Here is a 24,185-nt window from a genome sequence, read left to right as displayed (position 1 = left end):
CGAGAAATGCTAATAGCCTACCAGAGTTCAAAAGTAAGATTAAAAGCTTCTTAATGGAAAATATTGAATTCGATTCTAATTCCTTTTACCGATAGTTCTCTATGTTTTGTTTTATTAATTTACGTTTGTTTTCTTTTCTTTTCCCTTCTTCTTCTTTTCTTTTCTTACCTTATATTTCTTTTCTTGATGATTGAATGAATACTGTCACCCGTTACGGGCAGTGCTCTCTTAGGGTGTAGTTAGTTTATAGTGTGTGATTTGTTGTTTTTGTTAATAAACGAATTGAAAAAAAAATGAATTGCCTCAAAGTTCAGCAATATTTACTCGGATTGGTTAGAAGAGCTGCTTGCTTAAAATTTTTAACCTTTTGTAGGTTTCAAAGGTTAAAAATTTTAACCTTTTGTAGGTTTCTTCTGTCTTATTAGTTAGAAGAAAATATAGATAATGGGGCTAAGTATGTCCCACTTTTCCATGTATAGTGTAAAGTTGGAAGAATACACGTGATACGCATTTAAAGGTTTCGTCATATAGAATTAATTCCGATCTTAATTCCGATTGTTGAATATTATTAATTCCGATATTGAATATAAGGTATTTTTAAGATTTCTACCACGGTTAAGTAGAACCTACAAAGATAACGAGGAAAAGCTTGGTACCTTCCAATCTATTTTGAACCTGCCAATCAACATGCCTTTGAAGTTTTAATTTGATAACCCTGGCTGTTCCTTAGATATTTCTGTTGTGCCTCTATGTTCTATTTCTATTGCGCCTAATATTTCTATGGTGATATTATATTATATTAATAACTAGTCTAACCTACAATTAGTCTAGTCTAGCCACTAAAACTAACACAGTTCTGTTGGTCAATAGACAATTCGTGAAAAATATTAATGGGGGGAGGAGGAGTATACAAGCAGGGGGGATTTTAAAACTCAGGTTTTAAGGTTTTCAACTACGAAGATTATGACCATATGGTTTTCATTTGTCCCAGAACCAAAATTCTTTTGTCATCATTTTCTCCTGAGTCAATGAGAACTAAATCCTCATATTCTTTTTTTTGTTAGAAAACAGAAAAAGTGGAATAGAAAAAGTGCACGACTGTGGCTGTCTTTTCTCAAATATTATGTTTCGCCTCTCCCTGCGAATAGTTGATTCAATTGAGCTTTTTTTTTTTATTAATCTGGACATTACATCTTCATTTAAATTTGTTAAGTGTGCAACCTAGGGCATCTCTAGTGGAAACACTTGTTATTGTGCCTGCACCTTTAATTTCAGCTAGAACCTGATTTTTTTGTATGTTTAATGCAGTGATTTCCAACCTTTTGTACCGGCACCCCCTTAAAAAAAATGGTGCTCCCCCCTTTAACAAACAAATTCTTGCGTCCCGTTAATTTATCTAAATATCAAATTTCATAAATACTCAACTGATAATATAATTTATTTAATGAGCTACAAAATAATATACAATATTACGTAAGAATATAATATATCTATTATAAGAAATATAATAACAAAAAAAAGAATAAATAATTAATACTACTAAAACATAAAAATTTAATGCGACAGTTGAGCTTGTTTTTCAGCACAAATTTTCTCAAACCGTGGCATTATTGAAGAAATCGAGGTTCACAGTTCCTTTTCAATCATTAAGCGAGATCAATACTTAATACTGGTCAGGATTTAAAATAATAGATCTGAGTCACGATGTCCTTCTAAATGTCAAAATTCATTAAGATCCGATCACCGACTCGTAAGTTACAAATACCTAATTTTTTCTAAATTTTTCCACTGCATTTAGCCCCCCAGATGGTCGAATCTGGGAAAACGACTTTATCAAGTCAAATTGTGCAGCCCCCTGACACACCTACAAATTTTCATCGTCCTAGCACCTCAAGAAGCACCAAACCCGCCAAATCACTAAACCCCTCCCCCCAACACCTCCAAAGAGAGTGAATCCAGTACGATTCTGTCAATCACGTATCAAGGATATTCATTTATTCTATCCACCAAGCTTCATCCTGATTCCACCACTTCAAATGTTTTTCCAAGATTCCCCTCTCCAACTCCCCCCAATGTCAAAAGATCTGGTCAAGATTTGAAATAAGAGCTCTGAGACATGAATTTCTTCTAAAAATCAAATTTCATTAAGATCCGATCATCGATTCGTAAGATAAAAATACCCCAATTTTCACGTTTTCCAAGAATTCCAGTTTCCCCTTCCAACTCCCCCCAATGTCACAGGATCTGGTCAGAATTTAAAATTAGAGGTTTAAAGCACAAGATCCTTCTAAATATCAAATTTCATTAAGATCTGGTCACCCTTTCGTAGGTTACAAATACCTCAAATTTCAAAATTACCCCCCCCCCCCTAATTCCACCAAAGAGAGCAGATCTGGTCCGGTTATGTCAGTCACGTATCTTAGACAGGTTTTATTCTTCCCATCCAGTTTCATCCTGATCTCACCGCTTTAATTATTTTCTAAGATTTCCAGTCCCCCGACTGCCCTCCCCCAATTACGCTTGATCCGGTTGAGATTTAAAATAAGAGATCTGAGTTACGAGGTCCTTCTAAATAAGAAGTTTCATGAAAATCCGATCACTTCTTCGTAAGTTAAAAATACGTAATTTTTCATTTTTCAGAATTAACCCCCCAATAGAGCGGATCTGTTCCAATTATGTAAATCACGTGTGTAAGACTTCGGCTTATTTTCCCCACCAATTTTCATCCCGATCCCTCCAATCTAAGCGTTTTCCATGATTTTAGGTTTCCCCACCCCAAACTTCCCCCAATGTCACCAGATCCAGTCAGGATTAAAAATAAGAACTTTGAGATACGATATCCTTCTAAATATAAAATTTCATTGAGATCCGATCGTAAGTTAAAAATACCTCAATTTTTCTAATTTTTCAGAATTAACCCCTCCCCCAACTACCAAACTACCCCAAAGAGAGCGGATCCGTTCCAGTTATGTCAATCATATATCTAGGACTTGTGCTTATTTTTCCCACCAAGTTTCATCCCGATCCCTCCACTCTAAGTGTTTTCCAGGTGTTAGGTTTCCCCTTCCCAAATCCCTCCAATGTCACCAGATCCGGTCGAGATTTAAAATAAGAGCTCACGATATCCTTCTAAACATTAAATTTCATTGAGATTCGATCACCCGTTCGTAAGTTAAAAATACCTCATTTTTTCTAAATTTTTAAAAATTACTAAGGATTTAATAAGAGTTCTCAGACACAATATCCTTCCAAACATCGAATTGCATTAAGATCCCATCACCCGTTCGTAAGTTAAAAATACTTCATTTTTTCTATTTTTTTCGAATTAACCGGCGCCCACTCCCCCCAGATGTTCAAATCAGGAAAACGACTATTTCCAATTTAATCTGGTCCGGTCCCTGATACGCTTGCCAAATTTCATCGTCCTAGCTTACCTGGAAGTGCATTAAGTAGTAAAACCGGGACCGACAGACAGACCGACAGAATTTGTGATTGCTATATGTCACTTGGTTAATACCAAGTGCCATAAAAAACCGGTTTCACATTGGTAAGATGGTACAAACGGCAATAAAATTTTGGTACTTGCGTAATATTCGGAACACACTCAATAAGTGAAGTTGGGTTCTTTCGTGAAACAGACTACGATGCAGGTACATTTTATGAGAAAATCTGGTTTCATGGCCACAAAGACAAAACTCAATTTAGTTTAATACGCATAGTGATAGAAGATAGTGTCTGAACATGGATTTTGAAATGAAGATTTGAAATTTGCTAAAGACTGAAAAAGAGGCAACTATGTTATTTCAGAGTAAGGGGTTGTTGCCCACCATAAAACAGTGCGTCAATGGACACAACATGACTTTACGCTCTTACGAGAAGGAACACATAGTGATAAAAGATACCTAACTCCACTTATTGAGTGTGTTCCGAGTAATACAGATGTACCAAAATTTTTAAAGCTTTGTTTGTCAAAGTAGATAAAATCGTCCCTTACTTGTAGCCAAAACATGGGGATTACGTATACTTCTGATTTTTTTTTTTTTTTTTTTTTTTTTTTTACACCTATTCAACTTTTTTGGTTTATATTCGAAAATGATATTTTGCAAACAGCTGCATGCCCCCTTGCAACAGTCTCGTGCCCCCCTAGGGGGGCGCATCCCACAGGTTGTAAACTACTGGTTTACTGGGTCACCAGAGGGTAAGTGGTCACGTGATTGCGTCACAATTTGTTCATTTCTTGTCGTTATAGTAGCTGAATATTTAAGCGTAACATACTTAAGACATTTCCATAAGGTGGGGCTATTCTTAAAGCTTCTATGGAAAATGTACTTATGCCCATTCAAGGTTAGAACATTTCCACCACGTAGAGATTTATTTATTGCAAATTCAGGAATAAGAATGACACAGATACGACAAGATTGTAATTGTAAAACCGATGCCTTTATTTGCCCATTGATGCATCCCTACCCGACCGACCATTGGTGCACTCCCTACCCGAGGCCTAGTTGATAAGTTCGTAGTTTGCAATAAAATCGAAACGAACACTCTATCGGCCTATGATGATGATTTTATTAAGTGATTAAACCTTTACAAGTATTTCACTGCTACATGTCTACAAACTAACACTACAAAGGAGGAAAAAAAATAGAATAAATGGAACTAATAGATGCTACAATCAAAGGCAACAATCAGGTATAAATATCAAATATTAACACCAAACCAGTCTTCTAGTTGAAACTAAAAATCTGTTCAAACACTCCTTAATACTTTATCAGAAATTACTGAACTAGGACAAAATGGGAAATTAATTCCCAAAGAATGGAGTTCTAGTTCCATACCAAAACGTTGTAAGAAATAAACAGGACAAGTAAACAGGAAGTTGCTACACGTTTCACTTTCACCACAAATGCACTCTCCGCTTCAAGCTTTTCCAATTTTATTTAAGAAATAATTTAACCGACAATGTCCTGTTATAATTTGCATTAGCTGGTGTGTAATATTCATTTAGAAGCAGTTATTAAATGGTCTTTTGATGGAAAGAATTGTATTGGCCATGAACTCACTCTATTAGTGAAACCTTGATACCACTTTTCATAAAGAACAATTTTCAGTTCCCCCCTATCTATATAAGGGAAAGGGAGGTGAGCTATCATCTGATTGAACATCCAAAAAACTTTTATAATCTCATCTATACATATACTGTGTGACTTTGTTCTGCTGGATACTGGTGTAATAGGTTCTGGCCAGTATTCTGGTCTACCCTTTTTTGCATAGCGCATAATTGTTAATTCTTTAGCTCTCAAATCTATTGGTAAAACTCCTGCTAACGCTGTTAGTACGTCAGTTTGAGCGGTGCGAAAAGATTTTGCGATTAAAATTAGAGAAAGCCTTTTCTATCGGCCTATGCTTTTGGCGATAGACCTAATCCTGAAAGTTTCACTCGATTTCGAGGGTTTAGGGGTTACACTGATGAGTATTACAAGTTAGAAAACGAAGCGAGAAACAGATTTTGAGCTTTTAATCAGCCTTAGTTATACACTTATTTGTAGGGCTTAATTAAACTTATATTTAGGGTTGGGTTAAAGGAGGTTTGAGCTAAATGGGGGTTTGTTAGAAAGAGGGTTCAGCGTGTAACTCTATAGTCCCATGTTTTTTGTTTTCCCCAAATCGCCCATGTCTTCTATGATCGTTTGTTTTAATTTGTGTTCGTTAGGGATTTAATTTATTTTTTGTAGTAATTTTTGATCATTTTGGGTTTGAATTATCATAGGAATTTATTTATGCTAGTCTGATTTAATATGGTTCTTTACTTTTTTTTGAAAATTTGTTTTTCTAAATAATCTTTAGCACTATAAAAAGTTGCTTTTTTGTTATCTAAATTCTCAACGTTCTAACATTTTCAACACAGGTTTTTATTACTCAAGATTCAGGAAAGGTCTGACTCCTCTAAGAAAAACACTTTAAACCGAAAGTTTCCAAACACAAGAGAAAATTGCCTTTGTGTCTGCTCCACCAAAGTAGGTAATTAACATTTTTCAAACCAAACGATAACCACCTGCGAGCGAAGACAATATCACAAAATGAAAGCAACAAGATAAGCAGTGATACAAAAAAACATTACAGTATATAGACGGTGGGACCCGGTCATTACCCCCCGCCCCCCCCACGAAAAAATCTCCTGGGGAATATACCCGCGGAAAATGCTCCCCCCTGAAAACACCTGGCCGAGGAAACCCCCCCCCCCAAAAAAAATACCCCTTGCGGTTGGTTAGTCTCCAACCACTTTCGCCTTACAAAAAAGATTAGAAATGCCTAGGGATTTTCAAACAAATTCTACCTTCATCCTCCTCTTGTCTCTCCCTTAGAGCTAATTCTGTATTTATCTGAAGGCTCAATGAGAACCGAAATGTTTTGGAATTGAAATGCGTCCTTTGAGGTATCTTCCTCATTCCCTAGCTACAAAACAACCAGATAATCCCATTGCAGAAGTTTCCGTTCCTTTTTAGCTTTGTTATTTGCCTATTGCTTACAGATAGTAATTGTCATTGGGAAACATACGGATTGCGTGGGGATTTTCTTGAGGATTTTCCACGAGAAGCAAATTCATAAACGGATTGGGGGGGGGGGGGGAAGACTTACACATAAATTCCTCCTTTCCACTTTCCTTAGGACTTCTTAATTAAAATAAAAAACAACACCACTCAAATAAAATTTTCAAATTTTGAAAACCATAATTTTTGCGAGGGGATATTTTCCAGGTGATTGGTATCCGTGAGGGGTATTTTCTGTGGGGGAGAGGGGTAAGATTTTACACCCATAAATAGTGACAGGGCGAAGGGAACCACCATTAACACACGTAAAAAAGGAGAAATAAATCTGGCTTTAAGAGTTTATGACTTCCGATTTTCTTCGTTTTTTTTTTACAGCGAATCACAGCTTTTTTATTATTCATCTTGACAGTCATTTATATCAAGACTTTAAAGGTAAACAATTCCAACAGGGTTGAAAATATAAAGATTCTAACTTGTGTTTTACCCTATGTAAGTATGGTGGTTGAGTTACACGAGGGTTCAATTCCACGAGGGTTCAGTTATACGATGGTACAGTTGCACTGTGGTACAGTTGCACTGTGGTTCAGTTGCAAGGTGGTTCAGTTTTACGGTGATTCAGTTGCGCGGTGGTTCAGCTGCACGGGGGTTTAGTTAAATTGGATTGAGTTGCACGGGTGTTGAGTTGCACGAGGGTTCAGTTGGACGGGGGCTCAGGTGTATGGTGGTTCAATTGTACGGTGGTTCAGCTGCACTGTGGTTCAGTTGCACAGTTGCTCAGTTGCAAGATGGTTCAGTTGCACGGGGGGTTAGTTAAATTGGGTTGATTTGCACGGGGATGAGTTGCACAAGAGTTCGGCTAAAGGGGGCTCAGTTATATGAGGGTTCAATTGCACGGTGGATCAGTTGCAATGGAACCCAGATTCCCAAAAGGGACTCTCAGTTATCATGTTATCGAATTGAAATAGAGAAGGTTATTTATAATTTGAAAGTTGAAACGTGCCGTGGAATTAGAAAATTTCCAACGACTCATTTATAATGCCAAGAACAGAATCTAGTACTTGAAGTTTGTTGGGCGGAAATTTACACAACCATATAAACCTTAATAAATTTTGGATAAATGAATTCGAAAAAAAATGAGAATTCTTTTTTTGTTGTTGGAAAAGATCTCAATATTCAGTTCTTAGGTGTTTGGTAGTGACGGGTTCCAAATTAAGAAATGAAATTCGGGAGGGGGGGATCAACAAATAATTAGCTAAAAAACATGGGGCTAAACAGCTTAAAAAGATGCAGCTTTCAATTGTAGTTGTCTCTGGAAAACGGCAGATTATTAATTTAAGAAATTTTATGAATGAAAAGCATTGTCTAATTCAGCTAATTACTTTTTCTTATTTACATTCGCGATTCATTCTAGCAACACTGACGAAAATGTGGCACTGCACAACGGTTCTGAAACAACAACAAAAATGAGGAAGAATGAGGAAGATGGTGTGCTATTGAATTAGAATGCTGTTTGGAATTTGAAATTTGGAACGTGCTGCGGAATTAGAAATTTTAACAGTTCGTAACAGTCAACTAGTTGAGTCATAGTTTACACACTATGTAATCTTAACAAATTTGGCTATAATAGCGAATTTGATTTTTTTTAAGAATACCTCAACATGCGTTTATGCAGTATTTAGCAGCAGCGGGTTCCAAATTAAGCGAGTTCTAATTTTATTTTTCTTAAAAGGAAAGGGGTTGGAAAATCCACCAAAAATTGGCTAAAACATATGGGAATACACAGCGAAGGCGAAGCTTCCCATTTTAGTTGTCATTGGGAATCAACAAATTGCTTGTGTTTAAATATTTGAAGGCGGAACTCAACTTTTTCTTTATTCGAAAAGCGTTGTCAAATTTGACGAATTAGTTTTTTTTTATTCGTGTTCATGATTTACCGTGGAAACAGTAGCAAAAATATGGTACTCTTCTACTAACGTTATAATTTTGAAATTACCAAAGGAGGTCTTAAATACTTGGTGGTTTCCAGGTATAAATAGATCTAGGATGAAGCCAGGGGGATGTTGATGTCCTTGGTATCTTAAGCAAGTTATCCATCTTTTCTTTACCTATGGTTAAGAACTCAATTCTTCATGATTAGTTTGTACCGTGAAGTAATAGCATGGGTCAAGTTGGATAATTTAAAAGTTTTTTGTCATACACTATACAATTTTACCGGGAGGAGGGGGGGCTAAAAATACTTTTTTGGTTGTTCGATCCTTATTAGTGAAGAATTCTTTCTACTAAGAAGGCTTTTTATCTAGCGCTAAAGATGCAATAGACCAAATTTTAGTATAGAGGGACAAAATTACAATTATTTATGCATTTGATAAAGAGAGATAAAGCGCATGTTATACAAAAGAGAAACTTATCAACGGCGAAAAAAAAAACCCCATGCCTTGGCTATTCTACTGCTTTGCTTATCCATTGCATCCAGCACCTTTACTAACAGTCCAGGGGAAGGGGTATCCAGGGGGTATCTTTCACCAGTATCAAAGTGGGGTGGTCAAATAATTTTTTTATTACTTGTAAAAGTGTAAAAAAATGTATATAATCATATTTTTAACATATAGTTTTTTTTTATAAAAATATCTCTGAAAATAATAATCCCTCCGAGCAAAAACCCCGGATAGTGCGATAGCATTAGGATAAATATTACAACCCACGAAAGTAACACTATCCACTTAACTGATTTTCACACTTCCAATCATAAGATCCTTATCCCATTTATTAATAGTCGTTTGAAAAAGGCATATTTTAGTGTAAAGAGTTCACACATACGTTACAGTCTTGACCGAGGGCTCAACGACTTTCAGAAATCATGTGTACCCGGAGACACGTGCCAAGCGTGGTAAAAGTGTGCCATGCGTGTCAGAGCTATGCCAAGCGTTGTGAGGACTATGGTATACCTGGCGGAACTGTGTGGGACGTGTGGTACTCTGTCATGTACACCAGATGACAGAAAGTGGGTGGTTCCTAAGCTTTGACATCCTTCCATTGTCCTTGAAGAGACAACTTCACACTCTCAGGTCCAAGTTGTATTACCGTATTAGGTTATGTCTTGGTCCACGTCTTGTGCTATTAAAAGACGCAAATCAATAAAACTAACATACACTTTTTGCTATATAACTATTTTTTCGGCTATTTTTTTTCTCCGCAGTTTTTTCTTCCCGAGAAAAATCAAGCTACTTTTTTCGGCTTTTTTTGAAAATCTAGAAAAACAGAATTTATTTATATCCTCGGCCTTTTAGCAACTTCAAAGGCTAAGAAAATCAGCTCTTTTTAATTAAATTTCCCTATTAAATCCTAAGATAGACTTCAAAGGTATATTATGTCAATTATACAAATTAAAAGCAATACACAAAACCAATTACCTCTCTTCTTAAATTTCTCCCTAATAGTAAAAAACTCAGACTAAATTACAAACAACTCAGCATTTTTTCTTTTCTAATGTTCAGTGTATTTAAGTGAAAACACCACCTAAATTGTTACCTTCAAGTTGCAGGGATAAGTCTCAAGAGATGGACATTAAACAACTGTCTCTGGATGTCACGATGCGACGCGGTGTTGAAACCTGCGTGCAACACAGGTCGGTTGCTGGAGACGCTTTACTATTCCATATGGTTTTTTGAAATGATACAGTCCGTGTTATTGAAAACTATAGCAGTACTCGTATATAGTTTAACATGAGAACATCGGGTTGTAAATATACGGAATTTTGAGTATTTAAGGTATTTAATTTACATATTCTCATTGCGTGTCGTTAAAGAGGACAATAAAGACTGATGATTGATACAAAAAACGTGGTAGTCTGCAAAACTGAATATTGAAGTGGTGCTATATATAGTTTCGTAGGAAAATTTTAAGGTATAGGCTAACTAAGCCTATGAATGCCTCTGAATTATTTGTCTATATTATTTTTTCTATTGTTTGGTAAATGACGACTTATACTTATTGACGACATGACTGCCTGTCCATGGATTATTCTTTATGGTTGATTATGTGTGGCTATGCTGTTTGACCTATGTGATTGTATGGATGAGTAAGGTTAAGGCCTCATTCAAGTGCTGGTCTATATTAATCACTAATTTAGGAAAACAGTCTTCCTTTTCTCCTTCTGTCTCTCATTTTTTCTTTTTTTTGGGTTTGTGCTGTTGCATTGATGATTTCTCTTTTCATGATACAATACAGTTCGTGTTATTGAAAACTATAGTAGGCCTAGTACTCGTATATAGTTTCATATGAGAACATCGGGATGTAAATATATAGAGTTTTGAGTATTTAAGGTATTTATTTTATATGATTTCATTGCATGTCGTTAAAGAGGATAATAAAGACTGATGATTGATACAAAAACGTGGTAGTCCGCAAAACTGAATATTGAAGTGGTGCTATATATAGTTTCGTAGGAAAATTTTAAGGTATAGGCTAACTGAGCTATATTCAGTTTGGATTTATACGGTTCTAGCTGAAACTTTGGTTTTGGCTCTGGGCCGTAGAGTTGTCAGAAAGAGTGAAACTTTAGGGTAAAGAGCAGGTCTTTGAGGAGGAGACAGTCCCTTTCATGTACGGAATAATTACTGTTCGTTTTAAGTTTTAATGTCGCTCCTTACTTTCAGTTAAAAATATGTCTTTTTTCTATTTATATATATTAGAGGGCAAAGGAGTAGTTACTCTGCGAAACTATTGAATATAAAATAAGGAGTGAAAATTTTCAAACCAATCAAAGAAGAAGAAAAACTATCTCTCGAACTGGAAATGTAACTTCTTAAAATGTGCAACATTTTATTTAAAACCTAGCAAGCACAATAATGAATGTGAGAATAAAAAAATTGAACTATTTCCTCTGTTTTTTGGTCAGAAAAGTATCATTAGCTTTCGCAAATAGGGCCTTTTTTTATAGGAGGACAATGGGTCAGTTACTTCACGAGAAGATTAAATAAAATATGAGCTTCACAATTTGGACAAAAATAAAGAGTAAGAAAATAAATAGAAAAATCTGCTCAAATATTCCTTTACCGTTTTTGTAAAGATTGATAAAGGGATAATTACCCCATAACGACATTTAACGTAAATAAGAATCGGTATCTTTTTTTATTTCAATAAACGTATCACACGTTCGATTGATAAACTATTAAAATAAAGTGCAAAATATAGAAAAATAAGTTCAAATATTTTTTTACTTTTTCTTGTTCAGAAAAGATATCACGAGTTTTTGTGATCATTTGTCTCTAAAGGGGATAATAAAGGGGCAGTTACCCCACGAGAACGCTGCACGTTAATAATGGATCATTTGGTCTTAAAGGTAATTGGAACTTTTTGTTTTTCTGAGTGTGATAATCTTTATGTGTAAAAAATCTAAGACGGGAGAAAATAAGGATATAGGGATCGGGAGAAAGTTACCCCCACTCATCCCTCGTAGTTTGTATGGAATTTTAACTTGCATTAGTACAAATCTGAGCCAAAAAAAAATTATAACTTGCTGTTTTCCTAGTGGGATAATTTTGACAAGATTCTAATAAGGATGGAATCATGTATCAAAAATCTGAAAATCATTAAGAAAAGATGAAACCCCTCCCCCTCCTTACCTCTAGTAGTTTTGTGCAGTTATTCTTTGTATTTATACAAATCTACCAAGCAAACAAACAAAGAAAAAATTGTAGGCGGCCCCCTCCCAAATTCTAGACGAATCACTGTCTAAAAAACAATTCGCCCATGCATTTCAATAAAGTGATACGAAATTTCGTTCGAAAAAACATTCTGTTTAAATGAGATAGCAATCGTCTATTATAGTTCCCTCTGAAATGTTTTCTACACTAGATTGGAAATTGGATTTGCTTATGAGGTCATTGAATCAGGATAGATTTAAAGAAATGTTGAAAGGTTAATGTGATATCCCATTAAATTCATCATTTTATGTCAGCAGTCATTTATTCAAAATGATCTCTAGTCATAACCCAGTGGCAAAAACTAAAAGACGTATACGACTTTTTCTTAGAAAGTAGAATTTGTTTTGCCTTTTTTTACAAGAATATGTTTTAAGTATTTTATAAAGAAAGATAACACAGTTTGTACAGGAGTAGCGAGATTTCACTTTGGTAAGACATATTTGGCCTATTAAAAGTTTTTTCTTCTTTTCCTCCTTCTTGGGTCAAATTTATTGGGTCTATTTAAATTATTTCATTTATTAACCTATTTAATTTATCTAATCTAATTAATTTTTATTCTTGCATTTTATATTATTTTCTTTCTGTAAGCGCCATTTTTTCTCAGAGTAAGTTGACTTTTATCCCTTCCCCCTTTGGTAGGCCAAGGGGTCTTTGCGGGAATTTAGTATATTGTATTATTGTATGTATGTTTCTTTCGGAATATATCTTGTTTAAGGCCGTATCCAGGGGAGATAGGGAGTTTGAAGCCCTGGAAACGCGTTTCAAGCGCGTAGAAGCGTAACAAAATAAATATAGTTAACCAAATTTTGGATGTGTTTTTAAAGTTTTTCTGTATCCCTCCCCCCTCGCCCCAAAAAACCCTTTCTCCTCCAAAATAAAATTCCTGGATACTGTCGTGGCCTTATTATCACAATCAAAAATAAATAAGAGCCGCTAATCCAAAGTTGCCAAGAGCTTTGCTCATTGAAGTGCAAAAATTTTGGCCCTGAAATTGCTTTTAGTATTACCTCGGTTTACAAGAGGGTGCTTTTGATGGCACCCTTTCGGTTTACCCTTTTGTAATACTAAAAGCAATTATACGCAAGAAACATAATTTCACTAATAATTAATTCCTATCTTCAATATCCGGCTTATCAGCATATGAAAAAAAAATTGCTTAGGACTCGTTAATCAGGCCCAAATGATGAGAAGGGGAATACTAAATGTTGAAGATTTAACTAAGGCTCTATAAGGGTAATACTAAAAAAATAAACCGACATTAAACCCAATAGCGTCCTTTTTATCATTCATTTCATCAGGTCCAAAACTAATTCCAAACTAATTAGTGGCTAATTAAGATGTACCAGGCTTTGTCAGATCTGACTAATTAAGAAAGTGCGGTGACAACTTTAATACAATAGACCAAAAAGAATCATTTTTGTGAACAGTGCCACTGAAAAGAAAGATGCCACTTTTTAATAGGGTAGTGTCGTGATATAACTTATGGACAGAAAGTACCAAAAGTGGCTACATTTGACAAAAATCTACAGCTACATCCCTTTTGTAATTGGGTGGATTCGGTATCTGCAAGTTTAAAGCGTAATCTTTATGCATGAGAAATTGGAGTCTTTTAATGTAAATTTCTCTAATTATGAAAGATTGAAATTTAGAACAATAGTTTCCATCTGTAGGTTGAACCTGACAAAATATATAAAGACATAGTATTAGCAGAAAATACTTGGAACAATTTTTTCGGCTTTTCAATCGTATATTAATCCTATATCTTATAATCAGAGCCATATCCAGGACTGTTTTTGGGGACAGGGGGTAGGGGAGTGTAAAAAACTTCAAAAATCACATCAAAAATTTGTTTATATTCATTTTTATGTGTTTACAAGTCGGAAAACCGTTCTAAGGGGGAGTTTCAAATCCCCTAGTCCCCTCCCTGAGTACATCCCTGCTTATATTATATTGCTTTTGGGATGCATTGTTGTGAATTGGCCCCGCCTGGACACCCTCCTTTTCACCTTCGTCATTTTCATGCCCTGTGTTGCCATGTTTTGGGGTTCTATTTTTGTTGTTGTCGCGTTTTTTGGCGGTTGATAGTTACTAGAATTCGTTTCGAGCGTAGTTCCCCTGTTGGCTTTGTTTGAATTAAAAAAAAAAATTTTTTTTGACTGAAAGTAAGGAGCAACATTAAAACTTAAAAGGAACAGAAATTACTTGGTATACGAAAGGGGCTGTTCCCTCCTCAACACCCCACTCTTTACACTAAAGTTTAACTCTTTCTCTCAATTCTACTTTTTAAAACAGTAAAAATTTTAGCGTAAAGAGCGGGGTGTTGAGGAGGGAACAGCCCCTTTCATATACGGAATAATTTTTGTTCGCTTTAATTTTTAATGTCGCTCCTTACTTTCATTTAAAAAAAAACTTTTTTATATTTAATTTCTGAACTTTTTTTTAACTAATGCATGTTTTGATTTTGGCTCTCCGCACATGAATAATTAACACAAAACTTGCGTATTAATTTTTTTTGGCTAAATCGCTTTCTCATAGTTTTGATTGGACAATTTTGAGAGAAAAGGAGCGGGGAGGAGGCCTAGTCACCCTCCAATTTTTTAGTTACTTAAAAAGACAACTAGAACTTTTAATTTTTTACGAATGTTTTTACTAGTAAAAATTTATGTAACTTACAAATTAAATTACGTAACGAACTTCCATCTTCGCATTTTTTTTACTACGTATATGAGGTATATTGCCCCCTCGTCAATTCCTCGCTCTTTATACTAAAACTTAAATTTTGTCAAAATTCCTTAAGAATGACCCCTGAATCACAAAGGCCGTAGAATAAATAGTTGAAATTACTAAAAAATACCTTAGCGTAAAGAGCGAGGTATTAGGAGGAGGTGAACACCTCACATGCGTAATAATTTCTGTTCGTTTTAAGTTTTAATGCTGCTCCTTACTTTCAGTTGAAAAAACTTTTTCAGTTTTGTTTTTTCATTTTTTTTAACTGCTAGAAAATCCTGCACCCCCTTTACACATACACATTTGTTACGAATTAGCTTAAGTAACAAACTTCTATATTCATATGTTTGTATTACGTATATGAGAGGGTTCGCCCACTCGTCAATACATCGCTCTTCACACTAAAGTTTAAATTTTGTCCCCGGAATCACAAAGGCCGTAGAATAAATATTTGAAATTACTAAAAAAACTTTAGCGTAAAGAGTGAGGTATTAGGAGGAGGTGAACCCCTTATATCCGCAATATTTTTTGTTGGCTTTAAGTTTTAATGCTACTCCTTACTTTCAGTTAAAAAAAAACTTTTTCATATTTATTTTTTCATTGTTTTTTTAAATAATGCTAGAAAATGCTTCGCCCACTTCATGGAAATCTTCAAATTCCTTCATGGAAAAGTTACCCCCACATAACTCCCTCTTCTCAACCCCTCCTCCCAACAAAAAAAAAACAACATGAAAACGTCTATACACATCCCAATAACCATTACTATATGCAAACACTGGTCAAAGTTTGTAACTTGCAGCCCCTCCCACGGGGACTCTGGGTGAGTTAGTCGTCCCCAAATACATAGTTATTAGGTTTTTCGACTATTGTGAATAAAATAGAAATCTCAGAATTTTGATCTGTTGACTTTGGGAAACAAATGGGCGTGGGAGGAGGCCTAGGTGCCCTCCAATTTTTTTGTCACTTAAAAAGGGCTCTAGAACTTTTGATTTCCGTCAGAATGAGCCCTCTCGCGAAATTCTAGGACCACTGGGTCGATACGATCACCCCTGGAAAAAAATCCGTGATCTGTCTTCTGGCAAAAAATACGAACTTCCACATTTTTGTAGATAGGAGCTTGAAACTTCTACAATAAGGTTCTCTGATACGCTGAATCTGATGGTTTGATGTTCGTTTAGGTTGTATGACTTTTAGGGGGTGTTTCCCCCTATTTTCTAAGGTCAGGCAAATTGTCTCAGGCTCGTAAGATTTGATGGGCAAGACTAATCTTGATGAAACTTTTATATATAAATTATGGGAATTCCCATGGGGGGGAATGCCAGCCCATTTATAGCTGACTTGTTTTTAAGTCAACTAGAATATAAATATATGATGGATAAGAATAATCCAATTAATTTAAAACATGCTTTGTCAAATAATAAAAGATATTTAGATGATATTTTGGTCTTAAATTGTAAGGATTTCATTGATATTTCTAAAAATATATATCCATCAGAGCTTATTCTTGAGCCTAGTCATGGCGCTGGTCATGAAGATCATTTCTTAGATTTAAATATTAATATTTGTGATAATAATAAATTAAGTTTTAAAATGTATAATAAAACGGATGATTTTGATTTTGAAGTGATTAGTTTCCCATTCCCTGAAAGTAATATACACTCAAATATCACATATTCAGCGTTTTTCTCACAGTTACTTCGTTATGCAAGGATTTGTAGTAATTATATTGATTTTAAAAATAGATGTAAAATCTTAAGCCAAAAATTGATATCAAGAGGTTTTTCTGCAAATAAATTAACTTGGCAATTTAAAAAATTTAGTTTTCATTATAACGAGCTTTTAAATAAATATCAAAAGAATTATCTAGAAATATATAAAGAAATTTTTGACTAATTTCGGAGGTTCGAGAAATGTTGTCACAGCGCCATTTATTTTGAATTGTGTTTCTATTTGAGCGGAATTTTTTAAAAAATTAGCCACATGGTAAAGATGAATTATATAATTGTTTAGTTCATTCAGGTTTTTTGCAATGTGTTAATATTTGTGATTTGGTAAAATTTATAATATTTAGTTTACCTATTGTTGCTAAAGGGAGGGATATATTAACAGGATAAGCTTGTTTTGGTTTTACTTGGTTGTTTTACATTTGCTGTTTTTTTCATAGACATGTATTTTGGGGGTGATACCTGACGCGGGGATGCCATGGATATTCTGTGGTAGCCACAACACTGTGCTGGGTAGAGAATTTAGAGTGGCGAAACCCTATATAGGCCAGTGTATTCTCCTGATGAGCCCTTATGTTGGGTGTTGCCTCTGAATTATTTGTCTATATTATTTTTTCTATGGTTTGGTAAATGACGACTTATACTTATTGACGACATGACTGCCTGTCCATGGATTATTCTTTATGGTTGATTGTGTGTGGCTATGCTGTTTGACCTATGTGATTGTATGGATGAGTAGGGTTAAGGCCTCATTCAAGTGCTGGTCTATATTAATCACTAATTTAGGAAAACAGTCTTCCTTTTCTCCTTCTGTCTCCTTTTTTTTTTTTTTTTTTTTTTTTTTTTTTTTTTTTTTTTTTTTTTTTTTTTTTTTTTTTTTGTGTTTGTGCTGTAGCATTGGTGATTTCTCTTTTCATGATATATATATATATATATATATATATATATATATATATATATATATATATATATATATATATATATATATATATATATATATATATATACATATATATATATATATATATATATATATATATATATATATATAAAATAAGCATTAAAATGCGATTCTTTTGATGTAACTATTGGTATCAAAATTCCGTTTTTTAGAGTTTCGGGTACTATTGAGCCGTGTCGCTCCTTACTTACAGTTTGTTACCACGAACTGTTTGATACTCACGATTGCGGCAGCTGAAGATTTTTTTTAATCAATATCAATAGGGGAATATTTAAATTTTGTTTTTTATGCGCTTATTTCATTTTATTAGCAGTTCAGTTTATGTAATTTTCTGAACTAAACACTATGATAGTTAATTCTTACTTCATTAACTTATATAGTTAGAATTATTTTCTTCTTAAGTTTTCCTAAGGGAAGTAAAGAGCGAGGATTGAAACTCAAAATGAACAAAAATAATTACTTCAGAGCCTACCTAACATATATCAATATAACTAGTACAAACGAACTGTTTGTACTAGCAGTGCCACGAACTGTTTGATGTTTGTGTTTCATGTCTTTCAAATCAAAATCTTGAATCATGAGAAAAAAAGTGGGTTCTCAAATTCAATTTTCTGGTTCTATAGTACTGTTATGAAGGTAAAAAAAAACTCACAACATTCATAAATTCTTTTTGGGTATTACTTTGTTAATTAACCGCCTCCTGTTGCGATTGCTGAGACTGAAAATAATTTATAAAATAGTTGAATAAAGTGGTTGCTAGTAGTGATCTGACGTTAAGCGTTTCTATAGATCACTGATTTAGTATTTAGATTTAATTTCAGATTAGCATTCAATTTTTTCTTTTTTATATGGTTATTTATAAAATAACTGTTAACATGCTTAAGTAAAGTTAATTCGCTGAATTTCGATAAGCTAATCGAATTAGAATGTTGGTTTTTCTTAATAATGGTCCTTATAATTCTTCAAAATAGTGTATAATAGACAAATTATATGAATTCTTAATTAGATGCTTCATGTTACGATTGATGAGACTGGAAACAATTTACAAAATAGTTGAATAAATTGGTTGTAGGCAATGATCTGACACTAAACGATTTCATAAATCACTGATTTTGTGTTCAGATTTAATCTACGATTACCATTCAGATTTTGTTTTTCAAGTCGGTTATTTATAAAAGAATTGTTGATGGTCTTTAGCAAACTTTAGTAGCTAAATTTGATGAGCTTCCTGAATTTAAACAACAGGTATTGAAAATAATAATCTTCACAATTATTCACCATATAGAAAACACCATGTATAGACACCCAGTAAACACCACATAGTAGACAAATCGTATGCATCCTTATTGAAATGCGGAATTTGGAGGAAAAAGATATTTTCTCACATTCGATTTTCTGCTTCTATAGTACAAGCAAGGTCGTATCCAGGAAGGGGGGTAGGAGGTTTAACCCCCTCTAAATAACAAAATTAATAAAATCTAATTTTAAACTATTTTTTAAAGTTTTTTGTAACCACCCCTTCCTCCCCCCGAAAACAATCCTGGATACGACCCTGAGTACAGGTATGAAGTTAAAATGAACTAAGAAAATTCATAAACCTTAACTCTTTTTATCAGCAAATGTGAGTATAGCGTGGCCCGGGCATTACTTAGTCAAATAACTACCTCCAACTCCAATTTATAGCTTTTCAAATAGTTAAATGAACTGGTTATAAGACAAAGATCTGGTGTTAAGCATTTTCATAGATCACTTGTATAACATTCAGATTTAATTTCAGATTAATGTTCGTTTATTTAATAGATGTTGACAGACCCAAGCAAAAGTTATTGTCTTGATTTCGATGAACTTATCGAATTAAAACGGCTTCTGTTTGAAAAATTAATCACCTTCGGAATTCCTTGAACGAAGAACAATAGGAAAATTAAATTAATACCTACGAGCGAGAGTGCAAACTGAAAAGAGGGTCAATTTCCACCCTAGATTTAGAATTTTTTGTTAGTATTTTAATCGAAAAAAAAATCCTAGATCTCGAAAAATTATGTTTTTGCGTCTTCATTAAAAAACACTTGAAGGAATCTTTGACTCTCCCCAGGGTTGTATCCAGAATTTTTTAAGGGGATGGGGAGTGACATTCTTTTAGGGGGGGTTAGAAAACACTTTAAAAACGTATAATAAATTTTTTCATATTTATTTTATTTCGTTTTTACGAGTTGGATGAACATTTTTTTGGGGGGGGGGGGGTCGAACCCCCTATCCCCCAGGATACGGCTTTGCATCTCACCCCCCTAAGTTTTTATGAATTGGTGCTGCTGCTTGTGGTAATCGTGAGCCTTGGAATTTCCTTATCTTTTTATGCATCTTCGCAAACTAAGCACTCGTGTTAAAAATGAGACCTAGACAAAACTTAAAAAAGATTTCTAAACAAACAATAACCAAGTTTAGTCAACGAGAAAAAAAAATAACTTCCCAATAGCTTTGTGTCGGAAGTATGCTGTAACTTCATTTGTTTACGTCAAATTGTTCATAGTCCAATCGTATTATTCCATAAGAGTATTTCAAAATCCGATTCAAAAGATGATTGAAGCTTCTGTGTGAAATTTTAAGCCAATAAGAAGAACGGAAATTGATTTGCACCTGATTTGTTTTCTATGTTAGGTTCTTATCCATTAAAACGAAAGAAAAAGATTTTGAGTCGGGAGAAGTTTTACAAAGAGAATTAAAAAATAACCTCTGTTTGTCTGATGTTTAATACTCGGCAAAGCCAATGTCCGATTCTAAATTTTCTCGCAAATAAAACCCAGCTGAGATAACTCAAAAATTGGTTTGTTACGCAACATCAGTTCGACACGAGAGCAAGTTGACCTTTTGGCATGATAACAATGATGAGAAAAAAAATAAAGAAGGTTTTAGTTCCTTTACAGCAGTGGAATTTCTCTAAAGTATGACTTCTGTTGTCTTAGAATCTTCAAGAGGATGTTACTCCACCCTAGGAGGATTGTCCTTCGGGGACGGAAGTAAGCACTACACTACTAAGAGGGTCACAAAACAGAAAATATACATATTGAAAAAGTGAGTAGGGAAAAAAGTTAGAAGAAAAAGATTATTCTCCCCTCTTTTGAGTAGTACGAGCTAAAACAGCAGAGTCGTATCCAGGATTTTTTTCGGGGGGTGTTTTACTCAATTATTTTTTTTCGGGGAAGGGGGGGGGGAGTACACGAAAAACGCATAAAAAATTGATTATATTTAATTTCGTTACGTTTTTAACGAATCAGACAGAAATTTCACGGAGGGGGATTCAAACCTCCTAACCCCCCTCCTGAGTGCGGCCTTGTAAAGCAGTAATATAAAGTAGCGAAAATAATAAAAAAGACCATGCATGGACACCAATTCAAGAAAACGTAGGGTAAGTCAAAATGTATACTTCAAAATCTTGGGAGGTTAATTTTGTTGTTTCATTCGATTTTTTGCAATGACAAAAAAAGTAGCCTACTCTCAAAATTAAGGGGGGATTAAACACTCCATGGGGATAGTAATTGCCCCTGCCTACCGCTCCCCCATTAGTGCCCCTTATAGGTTAAACCTTCCAGGGGTGTCTAAATAAGCTATGTTTATAGTGAAGTAGACGTGATTAGTGTTGTTAGTCGCCTAGTTGCCAAGAAGTTTATTTAATTGTTTTCCCACGGTGATCGCATCGACCCAGTGGGCCTAGAATGTTGCAAGAGGGCTCATTCTATCATAAATTAAAAGTTCTAGAAGTTCTAGTGCTCTTTTTAAGTGACCTAGGCCCTCTCCCAGGCCCATCTTTTTCCAAAGTCACCGGATTAAAATTTTAAGATAGCCATTTTGTTCAGCATAGTCGAAAAACCTAATAACTATGTCTTTGTGGACGTCTTAATCCCCACAGTCCCTGGGGGAGGGGTTTTAAGCTATGCAATTATAATCAGAGCCATATCCAGGATTTTTTCGGGGGCGGAGAGGAGGAGATAATAAACTTCAAAAAGCACAGAAAAATTTGTTTATATTCATTTTTTACGTTTTTACAAGTCGGAAAAGCATTCCGAGTGAGAGGTTCAAATCCCCTAGCCTCCTAGACTCCCTAGCTCAAACCCCCTTGAGGTGCATTGTTGCGAATTAGCCCCGCTGGGATACCCGCCTTTCCCCCTTTATCATTTTCCTGCCCTATGTCGCTATGTTCTGGGGTTCTGTTTTTATTGTTGTCGTGTTATTGGCGGTTGATATTTTTTTGGATAATTACAAGAATTGATTCGAGTGTAGTCCCTGTTGGCTTTGTTTGATTGTTTGTGTTTCATGTCTATCAAATCAAAATCTTGAATCTCGAGGAAAAAAATGAGTTCTCACATTCAATTTTCTGCTTCTATAGTAGCCTACTGTTATGAAGGTAAAAGAAACTCAAAACATTCATGAATTCTTTTTGGGAGTTATTTTTTTTTAATTAACCACCTCCTGTTGCGATGGCTGAGACTGAAAGCAATTTATAAAATAGTTGAATTAAGTGGTTGCTAGTAGTGATCTGACGTTAAGCTTTTTCATAGATTACTGGTTTAGTATTTATATTGAATTTCAGATTAGCATTCAGATTTTTCTTTTTTTAGATGGTTATTTATAAAATAACTGTTAACATTCTTTAGCAAGATTAACTTGCTGAATTTTGATAAGCTAATCGAATTAGATTGTTTTTTTGTTTGTTTAATAACGATCCTAGATTTCTTCAAAACAGTGAATAGTAGACAAATTATATGAATTCTTTTAACTTTTGCGGATAAGGGATGACAGATAGCCAAAGATCGTTTTTTTAGGCCAACCCTCTAGGGCTAAACGGGGAAAGCAGATCGTCCGTGGTTGGGGTGGGGGAATGTCATGCGTAGCTTTGTTGGCCTCAGGCGGTTTGTTGCTGCGGTTTTGTTGTAGTTGTAGTTATTGGAATGGTCCAAACTCTACTTTTTAAAACAATTAAAAAACTTTAGCGTAAAGAGCGAGGCGTTGAGGAGAAAGCAACCCCTTTAATATACGGAATAATTTCTGTTCGTTTTAAGTTTTAATGTCGCTCCTTACTTACAGTTAAAAAAAACTTATTTTTTCTATTTAATTTCTAAACGCTTTTGAATTGATGCATGTTTCGATTTTGGCTCACTGAACATGAATAAATAAAAGGAAATTTGCCTATTATTATTTTTTGCTTAATGGCCTTAAAAAAGAGGTGGGGGAGGAGGCCTAGTTGCCCTCCAAGTTTAGGTTATTTAGTAATGCAACTAGATTTTTTCATTTTTTACGAACATTTTTGTTAGTAATAAACATCCGTACCTTACGAATTAACTTACGTAACGATCTTCTATATTTGTGTATTTTTATTACGTATATGAGGGGGTTCAGACCCTCGTCAATACCTCGCTCCTTACATTAAAGCTTGAATTTTGTCCCAAATCTGTAAAAATGAATCACAAAGGCCGTAGAATTAATAGTTGAGATTACTAAAAATACTTTAGCGTAAAGAGCAAGGTATTGTGGAGGAGACGAACCCTCTTATATACGTAATATTTTATGTTCGTTTTAAGTTTTAATGCTGCTCTTTACTTCCAGCTGAAAAAATTATTTATTTTGTCATTTTTTTAAACAATGCTAGAAAATCCTGCACCCCCTCCATGGATATTCTCTTCCCTCATGAAAAATTCCTCCATGGAAAGATCCTCCCACATAACTCCCGACCCGTCTCCACCCAAACGCGTAAAAGTCGCCCTGAAAACGTCTGTATGCTTCATAATAACCATTACTATATGTAAATAATGGTCAAAGTTTGTAACTTGCAGCCCCTCCCTCGGGGACTATCAGGTATTAAGTCGTCCCCAAAGACATAGTTATTAGGTTTTGACTAAGCTGAACAGAATGGCTATTTCAAAATTTTGATCCAGTGACTTTGAGGAAAAAATGTGTGGGGGAGGGGGCCTAGGTGCCCTCCAATTTTCTGGTCACTTAAGAATGGCACAGTAGGAGGTTTGGCCCCCCTCAAAATATTTCCCCGAATCGTAAAACAATAACAAAATTCATAATAACAAATTTGATCTGTTTTTTAAAGTTTTTTGTAACCGTCCCTCCCCCCTGAAAACAATCGTAGATACGACCCTGAGTATAGGTATTAAGTTAAAATGAACTAAAAAAATTCGTCAACCTTAACTCTTTTGATCAGCAAATGTGAGTATAGCGTGGCTCGGGCATTACTTAGTCAAATAACTACCTCCAGCTGCAATTTCTGAGACGAAAAATAAATTTTAAAATCAAACAGTTCGTGGCAACGAACTGTTTGATTGAACTGTTTGATAACGAACTGTGCGACCCAGCTCAATAGTAACCGAAGCCCTAAAAAACTGAATTTTGATACCAATAGTTACATCAAAAGAATTATATTTTTATGCTGATTTTAAATATGTAAGTTTTATCAAGTTTGTTCTTACCATCAAAAGTTACGAGCCTGAGAAAATCTGCCTCATTTTAGAAAATGGGG

At 34.7% G+C, this 24,185-nt stretch overlaps 1 protein-coding gene across 3 annotated transcripts in view; it reads left to right on the top strand.

Moving 5' to 3' along the window:
- The first annotated feature begins 10,187 nt into the window (after positions 1-10,187).
- Positions 10,188-24,185, top strand: part of LOC136039559 (neuropeptide CCHamide-1 receptor-like) — a 38,892-nt gene continuing 24,894 nt past the window's right edge. Inside the window, exon 1 of one of the 3 annotated variants that reach the window (XM_065723399.1) lies at positions 10,188-10,318. The gene's annotated coding sequence lies outside the window, so the exon portion shown is untranslated. Of the gene's footprint in view, positions 10,319-10,847; positions 10,874-20,382; positions 20,738-24,185 lie in introns of those variants that run through there. The other 2 variants (XM_065723400.1, XM_065723401.1) reach the window with 2 other exon arrangements.

The sequence above is a fragment of the Artemia franciscana genome, chromosome 19 (genome assembly GCF_032884065.1).
Source record: "Artemia franciscana chromosome 19, ASM3288406v1, whole genome shotgun sequence".
NCBI classification, from domain to species: domain Eukaryota; kingdom Metazoa; phylum Arthropoda; class Branchiopoda; order Anostraca; family Artemiidae; genus Artemia; species Artemia franciscana.
This window is presented reverse-complemented; position numbering and strand designations above follow the sequence as displayed.